The sequence below is a fragment of the Solanum tuberosum genome, unplaced genomic scaffold (assembly GCF_000226075.1).
Source record: "Solanum tuberosum cultivar DM 1-3 516 R44 unplaced genomic scaffold, SolTub_3.0 scf00277, whole genome shotgun sequence".
Taxonomy (NCBI): domain Eukaryota; kingdom Viridiplantae; phylum Streptophyta; class Magnoliopsida; order Solanales; family Solanaceae; genus Solanum; species Solanum tuberosum.
Window position 1 is genome coordinate 674929 of NW_006239197.1, and position 11604 is coordinate 686532.

Genomic DNA, 11604 nt, shown 5'->3' on the forward strand with positions numbered 1-11604 from the left:
ATATTTTTTAATATTTTAATTAAGTCTAGGGGTAAAATAGTAATTCAACTTTTCATTTTGAAGCTTTTCACTTTTAATAATACTAGTCCTGGACACGTGTTTTGCATGTGAGTCCTGTGAAAGGTATGAATTATTGTCAAAATCACATTTTAATCAGTATCACAAGCTATTCAAACAAAAAATATAATCTAAAATCGATAAACAATCAATGTATTCAAATAACTTCTTTATTGTATGTCAAATGATTAGACATTTGATGAACCTGCAAAATTTAGTTTGGTAACTAAAATAATGAGTTACATTTTTATGTTATTAGGTCTAAACATATGATATATTAGTATGTGCAAAAATGAATAACAAAAATGATTAATGGTTCTCATTTAAATGCACAATAAGAAAGTTTCTACATATACCTTAAATTGATATCTATACTTCAAGTTCAACACCCATGAATGTTTCATGAAAGAAAAATTCTATAATGGAGAAAGAGAGCAAGAACAAAAGTTGAGGATATTGCAAAGAAAGTCCTCATGCTCTGAAAAGAAAACTTTGTTATTGTTAGAGACAACATATCAACATAAGACTGTTCACTGTTTAATACTACACGTGTATTAAATTTAGGGAAAATTGTATATAATAGCAAACTATTAATTCAAATTAAATGCTATAAATATAGTTTGATTTAATTGTACCTCATAGCAAACTGTTACTATTTCACCTCTCTCCTGGTGAATCTCGCTCGCCACCCTCGTTCTCTCGCTCGCCTCTCTCGTTTTTTATACAAATGCAAGTGTATAAAGTGCGTTTGTGTTTGTATAAAGCGAGAGAAAATTGTATATATACATATATTTTCGTTCCCCTCTCTCCCCTCTCCCAGATCTCGCTCACCACTCTCCCAGATCTCGCTCTCTCACTCGCCTCTCTCACTTTATACAAAAAACGCAAATTGTATAAAATGCGTTTGTGTTTGTATAAAGCGAGAGAAAATTGTATATATACATATATTTTCGTTCCCCTCTCTCCCCTCTCCCAGATCTCGCTCACCACTCTCCCAGATCTCGCTCTCTCACTCGCCTCTCTCACTTTATACAATTGATCTTTTTGTATATGTATACCAAAGCAGATTATACAACTGTTTTTTTTTGCATATGTATAGCGAATTATACAACTTAATTCAATTTTCTATTGTGAGCTTTCATCTTTGTAAGTTGGTTCGTATATAGCATTAAGAAATGACCCTTTAAATTCAAATTTTAATTCTGAAATTGATTTCTACATTAAAGTGATGAATGACTTTCCATATCATAACTTTTCAACTTCTTCCATTATGAGATTTATAATTACTATTAAAAGCAATATCAATGTACTCATTTAGTTATTTATCAAGAAAATGATAATTTAATTATTAAAGGGCTTAAGGACTTCAAATTCTATCATTATGTAATTAAAATATTTATATTTAATCAAATTTTAATTTAGAAAAGGAGCAAAATGGTAATTTAACTTTTCACTTTGGAACTTTCCACTTATAATATATATATCTATATATATATGATGATGATGATATCATGATATGATGATAATATATCTTTTTCTACTAATTTTATATTCCTTGTGTGATGTGCCATTTGTTTTTCCTTCAGTGCATTTCGTCTTCCTCCGGATATTTTTACTTCATGTTTGTGTTCTTTACGTAGCTATGCAGTGGAGTAGCTAGGTCTACTTTGATGAATTTGCTATTCGTTTTGTACGCGGACAAAATTATCTCGCAATTATAATTCATGGACTAGTTTATCCATAGAAAAATTCCAAGTTGGATGTGGTAAGGAATAAAGTATCAATCTAATCCCAAACTTAAATATCCCGCCTTATCCGTGTACCCAAATAACCATCTTTTTTAGAATGTAGTATATTGTAAAGGAGTTAAAATTTTCATTAAGGAGATTCAGAATATAACCTTGTATTATGTATATACACTGTAATTTTTAATATTAATTTAAGATTAACACCCTTGAGCTCCTATCTCTGTCCTTGGACCTTGGTACTGTGGAGATGTTTGAGAAAGCACACGCTGAAAGTAAATATTATCAAAGCTTATCTTGATTTAATTTCTTACCTGACTATTGCAAGAACGGTAATATTCTTGTTACTAACAAAAATCTAAAATACGGATGCTCCGATTCACATTAATTATTTGGCTTACACGCAGAAGCGGATGTAACTTTCAGTATAGAGTGTGTATATATATATATCACATATTAAAATTTATTACCTATTATATCCAAACTCATAATTTAATGTAGTATAATTATTTTTGTAGAGAATAGCAGAAGAAATGTATAATTGCGAAACATTTTGCTAGCCCAAGATCGTTAACTAAGATCGGAAGATTCAACTAAAGAAGAAGAAGCTAGAAAGGAGAACTTGTTTATGTAAGAAGACTCTTGAATTAGATTTGTTTTTGGGTTTTCTTGGGTTTATTACAAATGCCTAATGTCACCCCTATTTATACTTGTATACGGATGCTTCTAGAAATTATTCTAGATACATCTACAAGAGATATCTAGATATCCTTGTCTTCTAACTATGTAACAAGAATCTAGATATTACTATATTTTACTATAAATATCTAATTATCTAGAATATTTATATTTTTCTTAAGTATAAATATCAAAGATATTTACTCTACCAAATTCTAGAAAGTTCTACTAAATATCTATGATATTTTTTGTACTTCTAAAAAATCAACTTTAATTTTTCACAATTTTAATAGTGAAAATCTTAAAAATTGAATTCATTTTATTACATTATATTTTATATTAAAAGTGGAAAGCTCTAAATGGTAGAGTTGTATTATAATATTTTATTTAAAAGAATAAAAACATTTCATAAATAATTAAATTAAGTATTTTCTACTATTCATAACATTTCATAATAATTAAATTAAGTATTTTCTACTACTCTTAAATTCTCAATATAAATAAGTCTTTTCTACTACTCCTATTTTATTTGGTTGAAATATACACAATTTCTCGAGACTTCTTTTCTACCATCTTCCGTTTCAAGTACTTATCATCTCCCTCTTTTTTTTTCTCCTACTATTTAAATATTTATGAGTTTAAGTCGAAGCAAGATTCTACGACTTCTAACTACATTTGGGTAGATAATGATGCAATTTAATATATGTATCAATTTATTTTTATTTTTCATACATAATAATTAGTTTTAGGAGATATATACTAATATTACTACATACATTTTTCTTTAAATTAAAATACTATTTTTTTAAAAATCATTTAATTTATATGTCACTACAATATCATTTAATTCCCAGTATTTTCTAACCTTAACTTATGAGTTGTCATTTTTTTTCTTTCATGTTTTGATTTTTATTTTATAGCACAAAGAAAATTCAATAATCCAAATATACTCCCTCTATTTACTTTTACTTGTCACCATTTGATTTGACATACCCATTAGTAAAATAATTATTGATATAAATATTTTACCAAACTATTCATACTAAATTATGTTTAGTATTAAGTCTTGGAAAATGATTTGGAGAAAAAATATTTAATGCTGAAGATAAAACATGAAAAAATATAATCGTAAAAATGAAAATCAATTTTAGAAATAAACAACAGATAAAAGTGGACGGAGGGAGTATTATTTAAAATTTATCATTTGTAATTTCCCAAATACAGGCAACATAGCTGGTTGTTGCATGATATGATGATGTTAACATCAGTAGCTAACAGTGGATTGTGTGGTAGTTGGATCAGCGAGACTGTCTGGTGCCCACAACACGCATCTCATCTTTTTCCTTGCTTAGTGACTTGAATGTACGACCTTAGGTCGTAGGCGAAGGGTGTCTCCAAAAATATTACTTGTATGAGCTATGTGAGTATTAGTAATTTAAAAGAGCTTGCCTGTTTGGATTGACTTTTGGCTTATGACTTATAAGTCAAAAGCCATAAGTTAAGATTTTTAACTTATGACTTTTGGCTTATTTTTGTTATTTTGGCTTTAAAATAAGTGCTTATAAGCACTTTTTAACTTTGAGCCTGTTTGGATGGGCTTTTAAGCTGGTCAAACTGACTTATTAGAGTGTTTGGCAATTCTCAAAGTAACTTATTTTAAGTCAAAAATGACTTATTTTAAGCCAAAAGCTAAAAACTAGGTGAGGGGTGCTTTTTAAAAAAAAAAACTTAAAAGCTCTTTTATGTTGACCAAGTATATACCTTTTTGCCCTTTATTCTTTTATACAATTTCCAAATTGCCCATATTGAATTAACCCTAACATCTCTATTACTACTACTACTACTAATAATAATATTATATTATTATTATTATTATTATCTAAAATAAGTTGCACATATAAAATTAACTTAAATAATAAATTTATATTCCTCTTATAAATAAATTTTGGTGTATGAATAAAAGAAATGTGTGAATGATAAGACAATTATTATTACTTATGTAATGTAACTAAAATAAATCTTAAAATCTTTCCTTTGATTTATTCAAATTATATATTTTTAAAATCTACAATAAGTTGCGCATATAAAATTAACTTAAATAATAAATTTATATTCCTCTTACAAATAATTTGGGATGATAAAGAAATATGTGAATGATAGGAAAATATTATTACTTATGGATGTAAAATATAAATTAATTTTGTTTTAATTTTTTTTAAGTATAAAAACCTTAAATCAATCAACTTTTTATCATGTTAATAGCTTTAAGGGTATTTCAGACATTTTGATAAAAAAAAAAGTGTTTACCAGCACTTATTTGCCAAACACATTAACAACTTTTTTTTCAACTGCAACACTTTTATCCAAACACATAACTACTTATTTTAAAAATAAGTTCCAGTACTTTAAAAATTTGCTTTTTTAAGTCAATCCAAACGGGCTCTTTATCCAAACACTTCAAAACTGTTTAAAATCTATTTTGACTTAAAAACACCTAAAATAAGTCAATTTAAATGGGCATCTAAAAGTAGCTTTTAATTTTGGGGAAAACATTGTTATTGTACTACAAACTGAATTTGCAGTACAATAATGGGATTCAATTAAAAGTTAGAAACAGAAAGGGTCCTATGTATGTACTCCTCAATTAGTGGTACTATCACTTTGTACTATGACTATTTCTTCTTCTGGTCCTTGCTCCATCATAAAACAGCCATTGCAGGGATTCAATTAAAAGTTAGAAACAGAAAGGGTCCTATGTATGTACTCCTCAATTAGTAGTACTATCACTTGTACTATGACTATTTCTTCTTCTGGTCCTTACTCCATCATAAAACAGCCATTGCACTAATTACCTTTTGGTCATTGAAAATTTTCATCAGGAAAAGGCCTTTTCATGTATACTCCAGATGGAAGGAATGTTTAGCATTATTGGCGAAATTAAGGAGTCCCTATATATTGAGGTAATTATGGTGTAGAATGATATTCAAAAGTGGAGAGGATAGACAGGGACGAGGCAGCGCATGAGATGTACAATTTTACTAGTTGCCCATTCCATGCACAGCCTCTTCCCTGGTTCTCCTCCCCCAAATCTCTCTCTTTTTTTTCCCTTTTATTTCCGGTCTATGACATTATAAAGTCCAGGAATGCGAAAAAAGGTACTAGTAATTGCTAAAATAATGAAATGGTCATAATCAATAATTTTATTTTTGATGAGGCTAGTCAATATGGACAACTAGATCAATAGACCTGCATTATTAGACCACAAGGACATGATTAACCAAGTGTCTCAGTATAGTATCACGATTCGTCTTATAAGTAGTTTAATGATTGAGATTATAATTTATTTCCTGTAAGAAATTGATACTTTGAATATTCTTTATTATTATTTGATTACCTAGCTACCGTAACTAGCTACAGATATACCATCAAATGTAGATCAATTACTTATTTGAGGGGCTAGTAACCAAGTGCTCCCGTATACAACAATTGATGCTTTAAATTTTAATGGAGTCCACAAACAAGGCCATAATGTGAGGTTTTAGTACTTTTTCAGGATGAGTGTATCCATCTTGGTTATGGTTGTATATGACACCCATGATGCGAGCAAGATTGAGAATACGAGTGAGAATCTTCATAGATACAGGAGTTGGTCGTAGAATTCCTTCATTTAGATCCTTCCACGCTATCTCAGCCATTTCTTGAAATTTTTCCATTGCCTCTTCTGTTGATACACCATGATCTCTCATGTAACACTCAATTTCCAGTTACAATCTGACCTCTATCCTTCTCAACCTGGATTGGAAGTTAGAATGTGTTCGTAGAAGTATGAAATCAATTTTTATCACTTCATGGTTGCAACTAGGTAAACGCATATATGTAACTTTATTTGATGCAATGTATACCTCATATGTGGCTAGGTCATCAATGACTCGACATAAGGTCACATTGGCTTCAAGAATTTTAGGGTTCTTGGCCAACCATTCAAAATCTTCCTTGTTAGCACACTTCATGTCAAAGCAGGATGTAGTTGTAAGCAAGTAATAAGTGCTAGCAACTAACGTAGGCTAAGATACTCGGAAAAAGGTGGCATATATCCATCAATTAACCATTTGGCTTCCACAAAGTAGTTTCTCACTGTTTCTTTCATCTGTCAAACAACAAGCAAAGACATTCAACCATCACTACATATCAAAACAATAACTTTCATTATAAGCAAAAATGAGGAGAAAAAAAAACTGATTAATATTGAGTTAACCAGTATAATTCACGATTCATACCCTTTCTTTTGCATATTAAACAACATCAGATCTGCCATCCTTTGACAACTCTGTTTCATAATCGTTATAGAGATCTAAAAGTGCTTTGTAGCTGATTTTCATGTACTCTGGGAGCCGATCAATTTGGCTAATATCCCACCTAATAAATGAAAAAGCAAATGAATTTGACAAGTTCAATTTAACATAACATACATCATAGGAAGAAGGAGAAACATCTAGTGTTTGACGTCAAGGCTTGTCTCCAATTACAAATTGGTAGGGGGGGGGGGGGGGGAGGAGGGGGAATATATACAATTTTACATAAATATGTTGTTTGATATGGTCTTTTCCTGAGCCCGGCACCAAAACGGACACTTTTTGAACCTTAAACACCAAAAGGGACCCTCTCTAAAAACACACACCAAAATGGACAGTTCGCCCACCTTTATGGGATCATCTAATTAAATGATAAAATGTTTGAGAAGTAGTCCATACCTCTGTATGGCATCAGTGTAGACCTCAAGTTCTTTTACAGTGCCATAAGCATCGAACGTGTCATCTAATAATGAAATAATTGCTATAGTCTTAGCAAGCATGACACGAGCCTGAGAGTATTGAGGTTCAGCATACACTCCCACTGTCCAGAAGTAGCACTCGACTGCTCTGTCCCTAGCATATGGAAGGGTTGTCACAAAATCTAAATCTTTCCACCACCTACAGAATAAGTACCAATCTTAGAAATTACTATCAACAAATAATTTATATTTTTTATGTAAATTATTAGTGTACCTTGATACTTCGCTTAGTTCTTGTTTGTGCAACATCTGAAGTAAGTTGAAGTCCAGTTTGGCAAATCGAAGCAGCACATCATTCTTAAATTCCTCCTCTTCATAGATGGAGATGAAGTAGCGTGTCTCGACTCTTGGAATGCCCTTATGGAGAGATTGCTCAAGGGCATGAGTCACTTGTTTACTCAGAGGTGACTTCAAATGTGGAGCTGCAGATTCTAGATAAGCAGTGGAAAATGAAAGCACCTCTTCTAAGATGTTGTCTCCATGAGTCCTTACATGTGAAGCTTCATATAAGTTCAATAGACCCCTGATGTTGTTACCAATGGATTTGTTTAAATTTCCCTTTGCATCTTGGAATCTGTTAAAAATTTCTGGTTCAAGTTAGTCCTTGTACATTTAATTAGGGAAAAACAAAACTAAAGATATAACAAGAAATTAATGAAGTAGAACTTGATAGATATATTACTTGGAGAAATATTGTAGCCATGTTGTCTTAGGAGTCGAAATTGAAGGGATGAAATGCATAAATCATTGTATTCATGAGCCTCAAAGTTAGGATCAATGTTGTCGTCTATTTGTTTTTCAAAGTGACAAGCAATTCCAAGGCGTTCAACAATATCAAAGAGATTCAACTTTTCAGCCAATGTTTTTCCTGACATTAATATACTCCTTGTTTGTTCCTTCAAAGTTTCAATCTCTTCAACATACTTTTCAGCAACCTGCAAATATATTTAAAAAGAAAATGTCAGAAATGAATCTCCTTTAACAAGATAAGAAATACATGTACAAAATACATACCTTATTGTCAAGGGAAAATAAATGGAAACGATCACCCCAAAGACTAGGAGAGAAGTCAGCAGCTGGAGACTTTTCTACTACTCTTAGCTTACGTAGAACAGAGAAAATTTCCTTTCCTTTCATTTCTTTTTTCTTTGTTAGGTTTCTTTGTACTATAGAATTTAAGAGAAGGTAACGAGTATTTATAATATTAAATGAATGGTGAGAGCATTTGTCATAGCCATTTTTCATGATTGAAATTCGAGATGATATCTTACCTAGTAATTCAATTATGAACTTTTCTCTCATAAACTCACTCATCTTTGATTTTTAATCCAAAATTCATTAATTTAGAGTTTGTTTGACATTGTTGTTATCTGTTGAGAGGCCAGAAACACTTATTTTGAGAAAAAAAAAATTTGTTGAAAAATCAAGTGCTTAATAAATTAGTAAAAGTGTTTTAGACGGAAGCACAAGCAGTTTTAAGAATTTTATTTTTATTTTTATATAATTAATTTTGTAATTTATTTTAAGTTTATATATTATTATTTTATATATTACATATTATTTTACATATTATTTTGCAGAATTAGAAAAAGGTAACAACATATTTTTGGAAGATTAGAAAAAAGAAAAAAAAATAACAATTAAAGATTTCAGCCTCCCAACAAATGTATAATATTGACTGAAAATTTAAATATGTACATTTTAATGTAATAAAAATAAAAAAGTGATTAGTTTTTTTATAATAGATATTTAAAATAGTTTCTCTCTATAAATAATTTTAATATTAAAAGTACATTAATAGTTGTCCTTTTTGTAATTTAACTCTCAAAAACACTTTTTTTTAAAAATCAGCCAAAACACAATTTGCTTATGAAAAGTATTTTTCAAATGAATTAGCCAAACAAAAATTGTTTTTTTTTTCAAAAGCACTTTTTCTAAAATGACATTTAAAAAAAATATTTCTAAAATTTAGTTATTTTTAGCAGTAATGCCAAATAGACTCTTAGTCACGACACAACTTATTAGTGATGGCTTAAAACTTTATAAAAATGTTTGGCAACTTACAGATAAATTTTTTTTTATACTTAATATTTTGATAAAAAATAATATCTTAATACTCCCACAAGTAATTTACTACAATTATCGCAGGAAGTAGCTTCACAGTTGCTTAAGGAGTTAAGGTGATGAAGACTTCAGCAAGGCTCTAAAAGATCAATATTACATTTAGAGGAGAATAATATTAGAATAAAAAGATTAATATTATATTTTCAGCGAACCAAGTCATTAAAATGTATGATTTAAATAGATATTCGTTTATTTTATTCAAAATTTTCATTTAATTTTTTTTATGTCGATAAATTTTAATAGAAAATTAATTAAATAGTTTGACTGACTTTGTAAGAAAAATACTCTTAATTGAGTGATTACTGAGTTAAAATCAAAGTTGAATAAATTTCTAAGAGAAAAATTAATAGTCAAAATGACTTTTGTGTGAAGAATTAAAATCTGAATAACTTTTTAAGAGAAGAATGAATAATTGAATGATTATCTGAAATATTATGTGTTGAATTTATTTATTTTCTCATACATTGTAGTAGTCATGTTGGGGGTTGCCACACTTAACTATGCTAGTGTTTGATCATAGATTTCAAGTATGACAATTATTACTTGAGTGAAGATTTGGGTGAAATTTCACCATGTGTTTAGCCAGTATTGGAGAAACATATTTCACTTTTTAAGAAATATGATTTACATCCATAAGTTTAAGATACTATCAAATCTAACTATAAGTTTGTATTGTATTACTTAGCAAGATAGAATTATAGAAATGTCGACGTAACATGATTCATGACTTCCGCAACAAGTTAGTTGGATCTACGTTGCAACAAATAACAAGTAGTGCCCATGACACTGGAGCAATGTGCTAGTTCGGAGTGAGTGTTTTAGTGTTAATAAGTAGAGGGTATTTATGTAAAAGATAAAAGTTTCGTGTAGAATTTGAATTTTTAAAAGCTCCAATATGAGATTTGGCCCAAATAATGAGATTTGGTCCAAATACTAGAAAAACTAGTATTTGGAATTACCAAAATAATGGCAAGTTTTATGGACACACTATTTGTCAAATTTTTTTCCAAATTTTACTTGAAAATATATTGCCAAACGGGTCATAATATACTGATAACTAATCACTAGTTGTTCTATTTTTTACAGAGGTGAAATTTTTTTCTCTTTAAGAATGTTTAGAATTTTATATATATGTGAAAAATAATTTTAAACTATATATTTTATATAATTTGCTATAAATAAGTATGATTTTTCGATAGAAGTGTTCAACTACGCCACTGAGCCTATTATATTCTAATACTCCTTTATAATATGACAACATATTTTTTTTTCTTTTTGGATTTTATTTATATATGTTTGCAGCATGAAACTTTAATTTACCGTGTATCTAAATTCTTGTGAACAACATTTGTGGCGGAGCTAAAAATTTAGGAAAGAATGTGTAATTTCTTCTGAGTCATATTTAGCGAAGACTGTCTAGTTTTCAACTTCATGTATACCATATGAATTTTCCATAAAAAATATGCATCAAACCACTCTTTATAAAAAATGGCTCCGCCCACAAATAACATGCCTATTCTTCTACTTTAAATTAAATTTATTAAGTTGATTTTTTTTTGCAAGTATATTAAAAAATTATAGATGAAAAGATAATTTTATTAATTCACTCCTTAATAATTTTTTAGGAAATTTTACAAATAAATGTGAATACTTTAAAAAAAAATTAATTGCAAGAATAATATAGAATTTATTTTTTTAATATTTTCTTAATTTAGTAAGATAAATAACTTATATGGGATGGATGGATGGATGGAGGGACGTCTACGTTTTCCAAATTCCTGTTACTGAATGCATGCCGTCATCCTTGATTATTTTTTTTTTTTCCGTCATCCTTACCTGACTATATTACTCTTACTTAGAAGTGACAAACGAACGAATCAAGTCAAATATAAGTCGATTAAAAATAACTTGGATTGACTTTATTTATATTTTAAATGGGTAAAAACGAGTTATTCAATGAATAATATGGGTAGGATATACATATTATAGTAGAGATCTTGTTAAAAGCTTTAAAAACAAAATCTTTTTAAATTTTATTTTATCACTCCACCCTCCCTACCATCCTCCACCCCCTATCCCAAAAAAATGTAAAAAAATCGGAAAAAAAATAGTTTGTTTTTTTACAAAAAAATAATTTTTAACAAGTTCTTTTTTTCACCCAATCCCCCT

The 11604-nt window shown here is 29.2% G+C and overlaps 1 non-coding gene and 1 pseudogene across 1 annotated transcript; one reads left to right on the forward strand and one right to left on the reverse strand.

Moving 5' to 3' along the window:
- The first annotated feature begins 5482 nt into the window (after positions 1–5482).
- MIR408A (microRNA MIR408a) lies at positions 5483–5555 on the forward strand. Its single transcript, NR_127282.1, has one exon. It is a non-coding gene; the product is annotated as a microRNA MIR408a (primary transcript).
- Positions 5556–5802: 247 nt separating this feature from the next.
- On the reverse strand, positions 5803–8463 carry LOC102581135 (vetispiradiene synthase 3-like; annotated as a pseudogene).
- Between the last annotated feature and the right edge of the window lie 3141 nt (positions 8464–11604).